At 37.0% G+C, this 18,983-nt stretch overlaps 2 long non-coding RNA genes across 2 annotated transcripts; both read right to left on the bottom strand.

Annotated features, from left to right (window-relative positions):
• Positions 1-2,691: 2,691 nt before the first annotated feature.
• Positions 2,692-4,330, bottom strand: LOC129431469 (uncharacterized). The gene is made up of 3 exons (XR_012365458.1): positions 4,281-4,330; positions 4,074-4,173; positions 2,692-3,987 (listed from the first exon to the last, which is right to left on the bottom strand). It is a non-coding gene; the product is annotated as an uncharacterized lncRNA (long non-coding RNA).
• Positions 4,331-7,496: 3,166 nt separating this feature from the next.
• Positions 7,497-7,917, bottom strand: LOC141358942 (uncharacterized). The gene is made up of 3 exons (XR_012365491.1): positions 7,866-7,917; positions 7,730-7,785; positions 7,497-7,578 (listed from the first exon to the last, which is right to left on the bottom strand). It is a non-coding gene; the product is annotated as an uncharacterized lncRNA (long non-coding RNA).
• Between the last annotated feature and the right edge of the window lie 11,066 nt (positions 7,918-18,983).

Here is an 18,983-nt window from a genome sequence, read left to right as displayed (position 1 = left end):
TTAATTTTAAAATTCTCACATCTGATTTACTGTCTGTTAATGATCAAAAGGCTTCTTGTTAACTGCAGTAACTTTAGCAAAAGTTGTTCAGAAAATCAAAATTCCACGATAAACCTTAAACTCACTTTTAATAGCAGAGCTCAACACTAGAAAGAAGTTACAGTCAGGACCAGTGAGTGATTTTCTCTTCTTTTGTTATTTAAATATAAGCCAAAAGATGAACGTGCGCTCATTTAAACTCCGTGCACGCGCGTTACCGGTGGATGAAGCACCGTGCACGTGATACGTCCCGTTTTCAAGTTCAAGCTTCGCAGCAGTCCTGTACAATACAGTGAATCATACAGTAAAAAAGATATCTTAAATAATTAAAGAGTGGCGTTGAATTTTGTTAATAAACACGCTGAATTCCGGGAAGTGAATTACTGGAGGGAGTTAAAGCAGCGCATTAAATTTGGACATCCATATGTGCTCAGCTGCAGTGTCTTATCACCTTGACAGTCACTGCGTTTCATATTTCTCGTCAATAAACGGCTGTATAATAGTCAGAGTTTGATTACTTACATCTTTCTTGCACTTTCACTAACTGCGCATCTGACCCCTGTGTTGCACTTCTGTCTGCCTGGTTTGATTTTATTGGTCATCTCGGAATAATTTTGACTTTATCTTACTTATTGGGGTGCTGCTCAGATCTGTTGGCCTGTGACATCACACTACCGCGAGATCTATTTAAAAGCATATTAGTCATTTACTATTGAATCAGTCTCGCGGTGCTTAGACGTCACATGCTGATCGAGATCCGGACCTCGTGGACCTCAATGGTGAGTACGGTCATGTATCCAGCTTCAATAATGTATTATATTAATTTGAAACAGCAACCCAGAATATTTGTCGTAAGCATTGATTTAAACAATGATGACAATAATTATGTGGAAAAAACGACTTAAATTCTGGACCTTTTGCAGTGAGGGGGGGTTCGTTCGAACCACCCGAACCCCCCCTGCCTACGGGCTTGTTACTGTCATATTTCTGCAAAATAAACCAGTACGTTAATGTAGATTTGTTTATTAAAGCTTTTCACTCAAAATCCCATACTTTTTGTTGGAGGTAATATTTGTACAAAAATAAAAATATCTTTATTATTTTAATATTTTATTTTTTTCATGCGCGTCACAGTTATTACGTCACCGATACGCTCTTGATTCAATCCGAGTGAGGTTTGTTTTTTAAGCCTGATGCAAATGTACAATTTTACCGATCTTATAAGATTGTGACAGTTTTTTTCTGAATTTGGATTATTGTCACTATTTTTGATAATATAATGAGTGATGTATAAATGAGTGTTAACTGTATCCATCTTTCACCAATGCACATTACTGCTGCTGTGAGGAGGAAGTGCCACATTTAGCCTATATTTAAAAACGTATACACATGTAAATACTTTTTAAATATATAATACATGTATGTGTGTGTATTTATATTATCCATAGTACACACACATAAAAATGATAATAGACTTTAAACTCAGTAAAAGCTTTTAATTCAATTTAATTTAAAAAATGTAATTGCATTTGTAATGCAAACCTTTTTTGCAACAATTCAATAGAGAAAGAGCAAAAAATCCACACTGTTATCAAATAAGTTGTTTGGCAAATGGTTATTTTAGTAAAGATCACACATAATGATTTTATTATTTAATAATCAATTAGTGAAATATAATTGTAATAAATAATTTAATAACCACCCCAAGATGCCAACCCTCTATAAACCCTCAAACACCCTCTCCCCCCATTAAATCTCACTCCAAGATAAACTCAAACGTTGTCAGCCCTGTGATATTAGCAGGTTCAGATGTGTTTGATTGGGGTTGAGACTGATTTCTGCCCTCCAGGAACAGAAATGGGAGACCTATGTTTTTTTAAAGCAACTGCAAACTTTACAGTCCTTACAGATTTTCAATAATTTTGTGTAATGCTTTTTCAGTGCACTACACTAATAATAATTCATTTGCATTGAATAATCTGCTGTGACAGAAGTGGAGAATGGAAATGTTACATTAGTGCCCATAGTAACATAATATGTCATTAATCATTTAATCATTTGGCTCAAAAAATGATAGCTCAGGAAAGTAGCTGCAAAAGGCCCATTTTAAAGAAAAAGACCAATTATAGATCAAATGTACAGAGGACAAGTATAGGTTAAAGTTTCTGGCTCAATATTGACAATGTATTTACACACACATTTATTATAAATTGAGATCTCATAATATCTAATAAGTAAAAGAGAGCGATGAGTTTGTTTTGAATTGATGTGTAAATGTACTTTATTGTAACATTCAGTAACTGATTGAATTGTAACTTGTGTTTAATTTATGCATCCACTGATATTTGGAGATATATTAATAATAAACATATGTATGTGTATAGTATTCAGTCCAATCACAAACAACAATCCATTTTATTAAAAAATATTTTATTTTCAAAAAGAAAACAGACAGAGATAGACAGCAATTGATATTTGCATCTGTAAATGTAATAAAAGTGCTTAAACATTATAATATAGCACAAAATATGTGCTGCTGAACGCTCATCATAAGTGCACGCATGCACAGACGTCCTCTGAAGATAAATATCATTAACTAAAATAAACCCTGAAACAGAGTAACAGTGAAGTTGTGTGTGTGTGTGTGTGTGTGTGTGTGTGTGTGTTTGTTTAAAGCTGAATTCATGAATTCATCATTGATATGAACATGTAGTGAATCATAAGTTATCAAGATAGTGAGATAATGTTTTGTGTGTGTTGCTTGTTCTTGACTCGCTCCTCCCGCGGTTCATCTCCAGAGTTAAAGCTGATCTCTCTTTTATAAATCTCATCAAACTAAAGACTCTTCAGGATGAAATATTAATCTATAAATACTCAAGAATAACATGAGATGAACAGAAACACTGTGTGTTCAATAAATCTCAGTTCATTCAGAGCATCACTGGATGTTTATCATTTTAAATGACTTATAATAATAAAACAGTGACTTTATAAAGTAACATTTGTAATAAAATGACTTACCTCTGAAACAGATGAATAAAATGTTGTGTTGATTTATAGGTCACCTCCTTTATGTGGCCATCAAGATCCCTGAATGCAGTGTGATAAAGAAAACAATGTGAATCATGTGCTATATACAAACATTAACAGTCAACAGCTCATATACAGATCTCTCTTACAGATGTTTTCACCTTTAGATATTAAATAAAAGATTATTTACTGTGTTTATTCAAAACAAACTCTTCAGAAATGATTTATGTATTCATTAGTCGTCCACGTCATAACCAATAAACATCAATGTTTGCTTATGATAATAAAAATAAGTGTTATGTTTTATAAGTTATTGCTGCAGTCAGAAATCTCTCATATATTATACGTCATAAGCTGTAGAGAGACGTTTGAAAACCTTTTTGATCTTTTAACCTCGTAATCAGATTGTTAGAAGATGTAAAGACCTTGAATTGATTTTAAGTTAGTTGTTTGAACTCATATGTGATCTGTCTGTTTAGTGTTACTAAAGGAGTTAAAGGAGAACAGAGAAACTTTAGACTAAGTTAACTTTCTCTCTCAGTGATTTCAACCTAACTTGGTTCTTTGTCTTATTAGGTTTACAGTAAGTTTGGCTGTAAGTGCTTTCTAGTGGATGATGGAAATGTTGGTAAAACCTGATCATGATTTTTGCTCTTTTCATTTGATGCGGCTGATAATCGCATTACATTTAAGTTTGACACAATAAATGAACATAATGAATGCGTCACAAACAATCTTTCTCATTTTTGTTTTCTCCACTACTCTACTCTGTTTAATATCAAAATATTTTTATTTATTTTCTGCTCGGGGTTTGAGGAGGTGAAGAAGGGTCTCTTCTTCTTCTTCTTCTTTTTTTTTTTAAAGTAACCCATCCAGTCTGGGTCTCTTGGCGTCTGATACCATGCCTTCAGATGCTTCCTGCAAATAAAACAAATAGAGATTTAAGACATCAAATAACTTTTTTAATTGAATTTGTTTTGTTTAGGGCTCTGGTATAAATCTACCTGTGAAGTGGATGGAGCGGGACGCTTAAGAGCACGACGTTTAGGAAGAGAGGCGGGAGGAGACACTTGCCGGATTGGCCGACTGTTATTAGTTGAAGGTCTATAACATATAAAAGCACTGTGAGAATTCAAACATTCAAGCACTAAAACATCTCAAATAAAAAACTAAATGTAATATAACAGGTTAATGCTGAAATAAAGACTTACTGAGAAACTGAACAACAGTCGGCCACGGCAGTGTCTGCTTTATTTTGCTGTAAATAAAACAATCAAAGATTTAATAAATGAAATGAAATTCTCAATTTAATTGTCACTAATAACATTTAAGTCTTTGGTTAAATCTACCTGAGCGGATGATGGCGTCTGTGCCGGAGAAGGCGTGACACCAGCCGACAGCCTGTTAAGTTTGGCCCTCTTTGGTGTCGGCTCCATCTCATCCTGAAGATTAAATACACGTATATTAAAACAAAATAAAATGAATATTTAGTTCTGCTAAAGCCTTCTCTTTAAATCTACCTGTGAAGACGGAGCCGGACGCCAAAGACGGCGACGAGAGGCGGGAGGAGGTATATGTCTCTGAGGAGGTGAAGGTCTATAAACACATATAAAAGTACTGTGAGAATTCAAACATTCAAGCGCTAAAACATCTTAAATAAAAAACTAAATGTAGTTTAACAAAGATTAATGCTGAAATAAAGACTTACTGAGACACAGAAGAACACTCGACCTCCCCAGCGTCTGCTTTATTTTGCTGTAAATAAAACAAAATCAAAGATTTAATAAATGAAATTAAATTCTCAATGAAATTGTCACTTAATAACATTTAGGTCTAAACGGTTAAATTTACCTGAGAGGATGATGGCGTCTGGGCCGGAGGAGGCGTGACCTCAGCCGCCAGCCCATTTAGCCTCTTTCTCTTCGGCGTCGGCTCCATCTCATCCGGATCATCCTGAAGATGAAATACACGTATATTAAAACAAATTAAAATGATCATTGAGTTCTGCTAAAGCCTTTAGTTTTAATCTACCTGTGAAGACGCCGGACGCTTGACAGCACGACGCTGAGGAGGTGAGGCGGGAGGAGGCGCTCGTCTGTGAGGAGGTGAAAGTCTACACATACAAATAAAGATACTGTAAGAACTGTTTCTGATAACTTTACTGTAAAAAATGTAAAAACACAGCTAAACGTAATACCAACTGGTTAGGGATGAATTTAAAGAGACTTTGATAAACTTACTGGGCCTGAGGTGGCGTGACATCAGTCAACAGCCCGTGAGGAGATGAATGTCTATAAATACATATAAATATATTGTTAAGAACTGTTTCTGTAAACATTTGTGCAAATAAAAAATGTAAAGTCTAAAACAGACAGACTATGATAAACTTACTGAGCTTTAATATCTGTATTGCACAGTCTGGGCCTCTTTGGCGTCGGCTCCATCTCATCCGGATCATCCTGAAGATTAAATACACGTATATTAAAACACATTAAAATGATCATTGAGTTCTGCTAAAGACTTCAGTTTTAATCTACCTGTGAAGACGCCGGACGCTTAGGAGCACGACGCTTTGTAGGAGAGGTGGGAGGAGACACTTGCCGGATTGGCCGACTGTTATTAGTTGAAGGTCTATAAACATATAAAAGCACTGTGAGAATTCAAACATTCAAGCGCTAAAATATCTCAAATAAAAAACTAAATATAATATAACAGGTTAATGCTGAAATAAAGACTTACTGAGACACTGAAGAACAGTCGGCCACGGCAGTGTCTGCTTTATTTTGCTGTAAATAAAACAATGAAAGATTTAATAAAAGAAATTAAATTCTCAATTTAATTGTCACAAATAACATTTAGGTCTTTGGTTAAATCTACCTGAGTGGACGATGGTGTCTGGGCCGGAGGCGGCGTGACCTCAGCCGACAGCCTATTCCGACTGTCCGTCTTTGGCGTCGGCTTCATCTCATCCTGAAGATTAAATACACGTATATTAAAACAAATTAAAATGAATATTGAGTTCTGCTGAAGGCTTCGGTTTAAATCTACCTGTGACGGAGGAGGCGGACGCTTAAAAGCGCAACACTGTGGAGGTGAGGCGGGAGGAGGCGCTTGTCTGTGAGGAGGTAAAAGTCTACACATACAAATAAAGATACTGTAAGAATTGTTTCTGATAACATTTAACTTTACTGTAAAAAATAAAGTATGTAATATATAAGCATTAATCATTTTAATATAAGTAATACTAAACTGGTTACAGATGAATTTAGAGAGATTTTGATAAACTTACATGGCCTGAGGTGGCGTGACCTCCGCCAACAGCCCGTGAGGAGATGAATGTCTATAAATACATATAAATATATTGTTAAGAACTGTTTCTGTAAACATTTGTGCAAATAAAAAATGTAAAGTCTAAAACAGACAGACTATGATAAACTTACTGAGCTTTAATATCAGTTTCTGTGAGACAGAGTCTGGCCATTATTGACGTCAGCTCCATCTCATTACTTTGCTGTAATTTTAGATTTAAAACACATTTATTAAAACAAATTAAAATTAACAGAAGTTCTGCTGAAGACTAATTTACATGAAACAATTTAACATTAAAATTGACACTAATAATGTTTACAATCTACCTGAGAGGATGAAGACGGCTGGGGCTGAGGAGGCGTCTGGGGCTGAGGAGGCGTTTGGGGATGAGGAGGCGTCTGGGGAGACGCAACCGGAGTGGTTGACCCATCCGGAGGTGAAGGTCTAACACACATTTAAATATATTGTTAAGAACTGTTTCTGTAAACATTTGTGCAAATAAAAAATGTAAAGTCTAAAACAGACAGACTATGATAAACTTACTGAGCTTTAATATCAGTTTCTGTGAGACAGAGTCTGGCCATTATTGACGTCAGCTCCATCTCATTACTTTGCTGTAATTTTAAATTTAAAACACATTTATTAAAACAAATTTAACAGAATTAACAGAAGTTCTGCTAAAGACTAATTTACATGAAACTACTTTATCATTAAAATTGGCACTAATAAAGTTCACAATCTACCTGAGAGGACGAAGACGGCTGGGGCTGAGGAGGTGCAACCGGAGCGGTTGACCCATCTGGAGGTGGAGGTCTAAAAACACATTTAAGTATATTGTTAAGAACTGTTTCTTCAAACATTTGAGCAATAAAATATTAAGTTTACTGTTAAAGATTTAAAAACAAAGCTAAAGGTAATACTAGACTGGTTAAAGATGAATTTAGAGAAACTTTTATAAACTTACGGAGATGGTAAACTAGTCTCCACCTCCATATCCTCCACCTCATCTGCACTAGTTTGCTGTAAGTGAAACAATTAGAGATTTAAAACATTTACATGAAACTACTTTTTCTTTCACTTTTTCATTAATATTAACACTAATAATGTTCACAACCTACCTGAGAGGATGGAGGCGTTTGGGGCTGAGGAGGCGTCTGCGGAGACGCAACCGGAGCGGTTGAGCCATCTGGAGGTGAAGGTCTAAAAACACATTTATATATATTGTTAAGAACTGTTTCTGCAAACATTCAAACAATAAAATATTAAGTTTACTGTTAAAGATTTAAAAACACAGCTAAAGGTAATACTAGATTGGTTAAAAATGAATTTAGAGAGACTTTTATAAACTTACGGAGATGGTAAACTAGCCTCCACCTCCATGTCCTCCATCTCATCAGCTTTATTTTGCTGTAAATAAATCAGATTTAAAACATTTACATGAAACTTCTTTATTATTAATATTGACACTAATAATGTTCACAATCTACCTGAGAGGATGAAGACGGCTGTGGCTGAGGAGGTGCAACCGGAGCGGTTGACCCATCTGGAGATGGAGGTCTAAAAACACATTTAAATATATTGTTAAGAACTGTTTCTGCAAACATTTAAACAATAAAATATTAAGTTTACCGAAGAAGACCTAAAAACACAGCTAAAGGTAATACTAGACTGGTTACAGATGCATTTAGAGAAACTTTTATAAACTTACGGAGATGGTAAACTAGTCTCCACCTCCATGTCCTCCACCTCGTCAGCTTTATTTTGCTGTAAGTAAAACAATCAGAAATAAAACATTTACATGAAACTTCTTTATCATTAATATTGACACTAATAATGTTCACAATCTACCTGAGAGGATGGAGGCGTCTGGGGCTGAGGCGTCTCAACTGGAGCAGTCGATCCATCTGGAGGTGAAGGTCTAAAAACACATTTAAATATTTTTAAGAACTGTTTCTGCAAACATTTACCAGCAGCTTATTGTAATATTATAATAGTAACAGATAAAAAGTGACAGAATTTGTTTAACTTACTGAGACACACTAGGGGAGGGTGGAACCCCTGCTGGAGGGTCAGCAGGAGCAGGAGGTGGCGAGGGAAGGATCACTGCTGGAGGGTCAGCAGGAGCAGGTGCAGGTGCAGGAGGAGGAGAGGGAAGGATCACTGCTGGAGGGTCAGCAGGAGCAGGTGCAGGAGGAGGAGAGGGAAGGATCACTGCTGGAGGGTCAGCAGGAGCAGGTGCAGGTGCAGGAGGAGGAGAGGGAAGGATCACTGCTGGAGGGTCAGCAGGAGCAGGTGCAGGAGGAGGAGAGGGAAGGATCACTGCTGAAGGGTCAGCAGGAGCAGGTGCAGGAGGAGGAGAGGGAAGGATCACTGCTGGAGGGTCAGCAGGAGCAGGTGCAGGAGGAGGAGAGGGAAGGATCACTGCTGGAGGGTCAGCAGGAGCAGGTTCAGGTGCAGGAGGAGGAGAGGGAAGGATCACTGCTGGAGGGTCAGCAGGAGCAGGGGCAGCAGCAGGTACAACCTCATCAGATTCATCCTCTGAAGAGAGGTCTGAATCATAAAGATCCTCGAGGACCCATGAAGAAAGTTGGCACTTCATGCCTACAAAAATCATGGGATACCTAGAAACGCATAGAAAAAACTGTGAGTACCGTTTCTGCAATGATTGTAGTGCTTAAGAAATTGCTGTTTATTTTTGCATACAGACAAAACTAACATATTGTAACTAAATCTATAAGAAATGGAAGAATACATTTGCCCAAACTGAATACATTAATAAGATTCTCTTTAAGCGCAGCATCAATCTAAATTGTATGACTTCTAATGTACTGATTCGCTTTTGTTATCATCATTGTTTGCCAACTGAAAAACATTCTTGACAGATGTGGCAGGAGAAAGATCTTCATACCTCTTTATGAACCTGTAAAGGTGAATCAATTTCTGGGGCGAACTCTCTTCTCTACGCAGGCGGAGCATCTCCCGGTCCAAAGTCTTCCTCACGAGACTACATGCCTCCTCAGAGGTCAGGGCAAAGTCCACCAATGCTCGCCCTACCTTAAATCTGCATGGGAGAAAAATTATCATTGTAAACTATCTCGGCTCTCTAACAATTAATTAGGCATCTGATCAGCGTCACTTAATCGCTGGATGTCAAAACACAAAAATGTTACTGCAACAAAACAACTGAAGATCTGTGAGTCCTTACCGGAATTCTGCAGAAACATAACCACATCCGAAGAAACGGACCACATCAAAGACTAAAATCTCCGCCCTCGCCTTGAGATCTTTAGTCTCGTGGTCCTTGATGTTCTCCTAGAAATCACATCATCAGGTTATGTGTTAGTTACTGTTAAACACTCTGGCTGATATTGAAATGTGATGTTTTACTTTAGTGATTACGTTAATTCCTCTCTATAAAAACTCTCTGAAAATGAGACAAACAGACAGAATCTCACCTGATGTGGGCCGCCTGCACTTGTGGATGGTGGTGTGGTGGTCTCCTTACGAGATGCACTGAAGTCCACCGTGTACCAGAGGTCTTTCCATTCTGGAAAACCTTCTGAGAATAAAGCAAAGAGGTTAAATTAAAAAACTTGATGACAACAAAATTATTTTCACAAATATACTAAATCAAGTGCGTTCACACCTTTCACGGGGGCCGGTGGCTTCATTTCCTCTCTGGAGACCACCTCACCGATCCACGGCAGCGACAGCACTGGTTCCATGCTGAGGGGCTCAACCTCACTCCAGTCATCAACAACAGAGGAACTCCTGATCCGACAAATATATCAAAACAATAAGTCAGGTTAGACACATGAGTACAGACATCTATTACAAAGAGTTTATGCTGTGTAAGTTTTATGTAACCCTTCAGTAAGAGAGCTGGAGTCAGAGCCTGAACCAGACACTGGAGAAAGCACATGATCAGATGAAGACGCCTCCTCCTCAGTGTCTTCAACCTTGACCATGGCCTTCTCCTCTGGACCTGTATGTGAAAAGAACAGATAAGAATTAAGGATTCAAGGATCATCCTTTAATCCAGCATATCATCAAGGATTGTCAATCTGAGATTCAGTGTCATATGGTGAAGGACAGCAAAACACTTCAAAACTTCAAATAATTATTATTTTCAAAAAATATATAAATTAACTGCAAAAAATAATGATCAGGTTAGACATGGTAATAGTATTAATCATTAAAAAGTCCTTTAGCTAACAGTGTCTCTCTCTCTCACACATTTCACTCAGTGTTTTTTGTTTAAACATCAGTCACAGATATTGTTGGACAGATTACAGGTGAAAATGTCTGAACTTACAGGCTTCCTCTGCTGTTGATAACGCAGGAGATGGGGGAGCGGCGGCTCGATCAGCTGGTGTCAATGCAGACATCACAAAGCTGAGAGCATCGCCCTAGAAATCACATCATCATCAGTTAGGTTATGTGTTAGTTACTGTTAATAACTCGGGCTGGTATTGAAATGTGATGTTTTACTTTAGTGATAACATAATTCCTCTAGAGTCTCTATAAAAACTCTCTGAAGATGAAACAAGCAGACAGAATCTCACCTGATGTGTGTCGGCTGCCTGTGTCGATGGTGGTGTGGTCTCCTCATGAGCGACATGAAGGTCCACCGTGTCCCCTAGGTCTTTCCAAACTGGAAAACCTTATGGGAACAAAGCAAAGAGGTTAAATTAAACAACTTGATGATAACAAAATAATGCTACAAATATACTAAATCAAGTGCGTTCACACCTTTCGTGGGAGCTGGTGGCTTCATGTCCTCGTTGGGGACCACCTCACCGATCCACGGCAGCGACAGCACTGGTTGGATGCTGAGTGGAGGCTCGTCGTCCACAACAGAGGAACTCCTGATCCGACAAATATATCAAAACAATAAGTCAGGTTAGACACATGAGTACAGACATCTATTACAAAGAGTTTTTAGTCTTATGTTACCCTTCAGTAAGAGAGCTGGTGACAGAGCCTGAACCAGACACTGGAGAAAGCACATGATCAGGAGAAGACTCTGACGCCTCCTCCTCAGTGTCTTCAACCTTGACCATGGCCTTCTCCTCTGGACCTGTATGTGAAAAGAACACATAAGAATTAAGGATTCAAGGACCATCCTTTAATCCAGCATATCATTCAGGATTGTCAATCTGAGATTCAGTGTCATATGGTGGTGAAGGACAGCAAAACACTTTAAAACTTCAAATAATTATTAAAAAAAGTGAATTAACTGAAAAAACAAAACGATCAGTATTCATAAGGGAATATTATTAATCATTAAAAAGTCCTTTTGCTAACAGTGTCTCTCTCTCACACATTTCACTCAGTGTTTTTTGTTTGTACATCAGTCACAGATATTGTTGGACTATTACAGAGGTGAATATGTATGAACTTACAGGCTTCCTCTGCTGTAGATAACGGCCTCACCGAAACCTCAGCATCCACTGTGTTTCCCTCATGCGGACTGCCCGGTTCACTGAGCACCTCCTCCTGTGACACAGGGACGGAGGGCTCAGTGAACTCAGGAGCAGATAGAGGTCTGCTGATTGCAACAACGGGCCGATTCTCCTTAACAAACAGGAGAGTCGACCCGTTATTCAAAGCAGCAGAAAGCTCTTCCGCTGAAGGGAATCGTCGTGATCCTCTGTCAATAACAAAGACGGGAAACATGACGAACAAAACACACAAAGACAAACAAACAACCAGGAAAAACACAGAAAATCGCCTTGGACTTGTAAACAAGAACCAAACCACGCCGAACTGAAAACCCACGAAATAATGAAGCGCGTGCTGTCTTTTATAGCCTCTGAAACTTGACGTAATAATCACTGCATTACAGCGTCACCTTTCGAACATTAAAAATTGTTAACTGTAGTTAAACCATGGAAACCATAAACACAAACACACACACATATATATAATTTTTTATAATTGCTTTATGAATATCGGGAATTGTCTATCTTTTCTATATCAGATAAAAAGTCTTCAACAATAAAATTCTCTTCAGTCCAATAGTAAACACGGATATTAAAAGAATTAATATTTTTCATAAAGCGCCCTTTAGATATTTTGTTATAACATTTGAAAAGTAAATGATCACATCTTTTTAAATATTATCGTATTAATAATTTAATATTTACACGCCCTTTCAGTATTATTTGCTATTTGTGTTGACTTCAATAAATAAATCGCCATATATTTTGTTCGCAAAAAGGAATGTTTAATATTGTATTAGTGTGCTTGGTTTTAACATTAAATAAAAATTGGATTCTTATGACTTTAAATGTAACATATTTTAAGGCGGCAAATGTCCGTCTATGAATAGATTCTAGCATTTCATTCATTCAAACCGATTCAAACTGTTTTACACATTAACATTTGTTTTTATCAGTTTACAAACTTTAAAGTTTAAAGTGTTTCGAAATTAATTAAGGTAGCAAACACACAGAGAAATATTGAAAGATTTAAACGGATATTGTACATTTTAGTCTGAGCTTTTAAAAAGAATAATTAAAATTTAGGTAAAACTGTCACCAGCATGCATTTAAATAACTGTATAAATGTTGTAAATGACAACATACGTCTAACAATATGTACATTACACCTCATTTAATGCTTGTTTATTATGACTTTCGATTTAAAACTTTACACAAATTAACATTTAAAAAATATATACTTTGTGTACATTTGTACTTACATTTAAAAAAAGCATTAAAATACACTTATACATATTTCAAGCTCTACAACCCGCAATTAATATAAGTAAACAATATAAAATATAATTACATTAAAACCACAAAAGAGAATAATATAGGCTACTAATAAAATAATAAAAGTGATAATAAGTAAGTAAATAAATAAATTAAGAGGGAGTGTTATTAAACAGTTAATTTAGTGTAACGCGTAGGCTTCATGTTTTCTGTATTTTCTATTTCACAAAAAGAAATAAACATTTTTTTATATTCGTCGGAGCCGATGAAGTTATTATTGGGCAGCGCTCCGACATGTGGTGCTTTCGCACTTTCGGCGACCCCTCTCTCCTCCCTGTCCTCTCCTCTATCACTGTTTAAATAAAAGGTAAAATGGGCAAAAATATAAACAAAAAGAGATTATCCTTAATAATATTTTGGTAAACTTTATTTCAGATCACTATTCCTCGTACTAAACATAAACCTTAAGAAATTGTGCAAGTTTGGTGCGATATTGTCTCCTGAACAGACATCATATCAGTCTCACATAGCTGCCTGCAGAATTAAGTGACGCCATAGCTTGTAAACCAATTAGAAATCCGGGAGCAAAAAGTATTTGAAGCCTGAAGATGATGTGACAGTTAATGATTTAATAAATTTCAGTAGATACATTACTTTAATATTTATTATTTATTACATATATTATAAATTAAATTAAATAATTTAATAAATGTTTAATTTGAACGATGTGCTTTGTACATTTACTTAAAAAGTTTATCAATAGCTTTTCAGTGTCTAATGTCATTATTCGCATCTGTTTCAAGTTTAAGTTGCATAATTAATAAGAAATGGTTAAATAAATAATTGACACAATATTGACGCACATTGACATATAATACGCTGTGGTCTTTCACAAATTTACAAATCCAGTTAAATCTAAATTAATTATTGTTTCAATTATATCAGCAAGTCTAGTGACAATTATTGGTGTTGATGTAATTTGTGAATTTTTGTTTAAGAGAGATGCAGTTGAGTGCGCGTGTACGTCATCTTCTCGCGATACTATCTGTGTACTTCAATGCATTTCTAAAATGGTGGCGTGTGCAAAAGCAAACTTCAAATAGAGATCAAGCTTATCTCAGAAAATCTTATAAAAATATTAAAACTGCAAATAACACTTAAAACAAAAGTGAGACACACGCTTTCAGGTTTTATCTCAGGCCAGGTTGTTAAGTCGGTGGATAGCCGGGGCATATTAGCCCAGAGACACCCATCCATGTGTCAGATACACTTTAAAAATCTTAAAATAAAATCTCACAGCATAAATAGTTAACTATGAAACTATTCATTCACAATTATTTAAACGTAACCCGCACAGGCCCGTGGGCGGGCCATAGGGGCGTAGCCTATCTATGGGTTTCTGTACTTCATGTTCATATCTTGTTTTTTCATAATACACTGGAGTGGAAAGGATTAAATGAAATGCAGACGGACCGCATATTAATATGGACAGTACTTACATATCATCTCAACACCAGTAAGTGTCCACTCTTTAAAATGCATCCCGCAATTTTAATCCAAAACAACGAAAAATAGGGACAAATGCCAAAAGATCCGCCTTTGTTTACATGCGCGCTTCCGGTTAGTATGATCGATCATGTTCATTTTCAATTAAAAAAAAAGTTAATTTTCAATGAAATATCGATTCTTGAAAAGTAATCTATACTCGGTTAATTTCTTCCCCGAAAAAATGACACCGCCTTTTTCTGTTTTATCCAATCATATAAGGTTTGAGAATTTAAAATGCCCAGGGAGTGCATCATTGGGTAAGTGAGCTGTCATTTAGCGTTCCTTAGGTGTTGACTGGATGAAGCCAAAATAAAGCCAGCCAATGCCTAGCCAACAAAGTTTTGATTGATGGGGATAGTAACCAATCATCATTATAAACGATTACAAGGATTCAGTTTGATTGGTTTGTGTCGGTAAAATGTGCGTCTGCGCAGATCTGCGCAAACACACGTACGCTTGCGTAACCAAATGCTGTTATGCTAGCTGCTATGGCTAGTTATACAGAGCTTAAAGAAACGATAAGGTTTAGATATAAATATCTCCGTTTTGGATCGTCGATTGCAGATTACTTTTTTGTTTAGGAGAAGGTGATGAGGAGCACGAGTGAGGTGCAAAAAGACCAGACTGTATCAAAATAAAGACGCGTCACCAGAGATGCATTGAGCAGTGGAGCTGCTGCTCAGATACAGTAAGTTTGTCTTGTTATGTTCATCATGCATTTACAGTTTTTGTTTCATGTTAGCTGTTTTGGATCGTAAAATAAATAAGACACGAGATTTACATGTGTTCATTTTTCTATGACATGATGTTATGTTATGTAAATGCCGGTTTATAGTGATATGAATCTGATGGTTAGAATATAAAAACAAGAAAATAAGATATGTGGGGGAAATATGAGTATTATCAGCAATGCTGAGCATTATAAGCACAGGGCTCTCAAGTTTTATCAAAAGTTTGGAGTGAGATTTCATCTGTTAGGGGAGGAGCCACTTAAATATTTGCAGCAGCGACACCTCGGCCCCAACCAATTCTCTCAGGTTTTTGGTAGCAGTTAAATTTAATATATTGTTTATAATTGATTAGCACAAATAGAAATTATAACAGTTGGGAAATATAATTAAAGACAAAGTCATAGAAATTAAATACATTGTTTTATTTCAAAAATACAAATATATAAAAAATTGCCCCAAATGAGCCAACTGAACAGCAACATTGCAGAACTTGCCCTGAGCATACTTACAATACAAGGTGTGTTTGTGTGACATCTTTTAAACAGATAAATGCAATGATTAATGTATACATTGGCAGGATATAAACATTACTAAAATAAAAGCCAGAGTATAGCTGAATAGATAAAAAGAGTATGAATAAAGTATAATTTGAAAATAATGAAATAAATGAAAATGAAATATCTTGTCCTTTCCATTCCCAGGTGAAAAAAATACTATAGTAATTTATAGTAAATACTATAGTGTTTTTGACCCATACTATAGTAATGTACTTGAATTAATTTGTTGTGGTAATTCTAGTTGCTGTGATAACATAACAACTATAGTAATATAAACGTATTACTTTATCCAATACTGTACTACATTGTCTACAACTATAGGGTATAATATACTAGAATATACACTACAGATTACTGTAGTATAAACTAAAGAATACTAACGTTAGAGTATTTATTACAGTTTATCAGTTCACTACTATAGTTAATACAGAGTATGCTGTAGCAATCATTAACAAAGTGTTGTAAATACTATAATATACTAAAATTTACTATACTATTAGTATGGTTCAAAAACACTATAGTATTTCCTATAATATTTTTCACCTGGGATTGTTTCAGGTAGCCTCTAGTGTTTAGTACTTTCCTAAAGTTAAAGCTAATTCTGATTGCAAAGCAGTTCGATTTTTTTAATCAATAATAATTTACCTCGGCTATATTTCCCAACAACAGTTTTTATTATCTTTGATCACATTTTTGTGATGTCATCCAAGAATTGTAAAATCAAATTGCTATAAAAAAGAATGCGTTACCTACCGCTTTCATCGGATTCTTCTCTTCCAACTGCCACTTCGTCTGTGTGACGTGAGAATCTATGTTGCCTAGTAACGAATGTGCTTGGGGTACAAAGTCCTACTCCACCTCCTCGATGGTGCACCACGGGAAACGCCAAAGTAGGGGACTGCCTGCGTGAGCGATGCATGGTGGGATTCTCATGAATCCCAGAACCGTCACGGTAGCCAAGAAGGTCTCGCAGGAACCCTGAAAAAAATGGTAGGCTAACGGAGTTTAAGGCGAAGGCATCGGCAGCAGGAATGTCGGATGGTTATCCTCAGCAAAGGAACCCTTAGGGACTAACGTTGAGGTTTCCAAGCTGGTGGGCGGAAGAACCAAATTTGTATGGTCAACGGCAAGCAGCAAGCAGACCAGTTAGAGGTCACTGCGAGCGGTTGGAGAGACTGCTAAAATCTGGGAAGATAACTCTCCTAGCACAAGGCATGTGTAAACATATCCCTGGCCCTCCAGGTTGGGGGTTGGGCGAAGGGCCAACGACCCATCCTCAGAAAAAAAATACTGTTACAGAAACTAATACGAAAGCCTCAGACACACCGGGCGTTCCTTTTGGAATGGAAGGTGGGACATTAAACAAATACAATGGAAGGGAGAAGATTCAATTTATGAAGTCCAAAACAAGACCGATGTTGTTGAATCGGAGATCCTTCACAAAGATTGCAACATGGAACGTAAGAACCCTATACCAAACGGGGAAGCTTGCCCAAGCACTGAGGGAAATGGATAGATTAAAGCTCGATATACTTGGCGTGAGTGAAACAAGATGGAACGGCGCAGGAGAAGTAAAAACACAAAATGGAGAAATCATACTTTTCTCAGGAAACTCAGATGAAGATGCCCTTCATGAAAAAGGGGTTGGTCTCATCCTCTCAAAGAAGGCATTTGGAAGCATACTGGAATGGGAACCTGTATCTGAAAGGATACTAGTCGCCAGATTCCTTTCAAGGTGTCAAAACCTTACTATCATCCAAGTCTATGCGCCAACTGAACAGGCAAATTTGGAAACCAAGGAAGATTTCTATGATGCACTACAGCAAGTTCTGAACAAAATCAGTAAAAGAGACATTATCATGCTGATAGGTGACCTTAATGCCAAAGTGGGCGAAAGGTCAACAAACAATGATGTGATGGGAAACGAAGGAACTGGAGAACAAAATGAAAACGGAGAAATGTTTGTAGATTTCTGTGCTACTAACGGACATGTCATTGGAGGAACTCTTTTCCCACACAGAGACATACACAAAACAACATGGAGGTCTCCAGATGGTAAAACTGAGAACCAAATAGACCACGTCGCGATCAGTAGGAGATGGAGAAGAAATCTCCAAGACACCAGAGTCATGAGGAGTGCCGATATAGGATCAGATCACCACCTGCTACTTGCAAAGGTTAAAATCAAACTAGCAGTACAGAAGAAGCAAAAGAAAGAACGAATTAAATACAACGTTGGCAGGCTAAGAAACGAAGACGAAAGGATCCAGTTTCAACTTGTATTGGCAAATAAATATGACATCCTATACAATGGATCAGATACTGAAGGAAAAGAAAATGATAACAGCGTGGAGAAAGAATGGTCAGACATTAAGGACATGTTCTTGTCCACATGTGATGAAATTCTTGGGAAACCAGAGACAGGGAGGAAACCATGGATGACAGACCACACATGGAGGCTGGTGGAGGAAAGACGATCTATAAAAGATAAAATTGGTACAGCCAGAACAAGAAATCAGAAATTCATAGAAATGGAAAAGTATAACAAGAAAGATAGAGAGATAAAGAAGAGCTGTAGGAAGGACAAGAGAGATCAAATGGAAGAAATGGCAAGCGAGCTAGAAGCTGCCGCAGAAAGAAGAGACCTTAGGAAGCTATACGACATCACAAGATGCCTGAGTGGAAAGAAAAACTTCCAACAGAAGAAACCTCTCAGAGGAAAAGATGGTAAACTCATAAGTAAAACAGAGGAACAGTTAGAGAGATGGAGAGAACACTTCCAAGGAATTCTCAATAGACCCTTTCCAGAAGACCCCCCAGAGCTAACACCAGCAGTAACAGACCTTGAAATACCTATAGGACCTATCACAAAGGAAGAAATTAGGTATGCATTGAACAAGATCAAAAACGGGAAAGCAGCCGGAGCCGATAATATACCACCTGAAGCACTGAAAGCTGGAGGTGAAGTGACAGTAAATGCCCTGCACTCACTACTACTCAAGATTTGGGATACAGAATCTATCCCCAAAGAGTGGAATAAAGGACTGCTT

Source organism: Misgurnus anguillicaudatus, chromosome 22, assembly GCF_027580225.2.
Source record: "Misgurnus anguillicaudatus chromosome 22, ASM2758022v2, whole genome shotgun sequence".
Classification (NCBI taxonomy): domain Eukaryota; kingdom Metazoa; phylum Chordata; class Actinopteri; order Cypriniformes; family Cobitidae; genus Misgurnus; species Misgurnus anguillicaudatus.
Note: the sequence above shows the minus strand (reverse complement) of the source record. Positions and strands in the feature narration are given on the sequence as shown.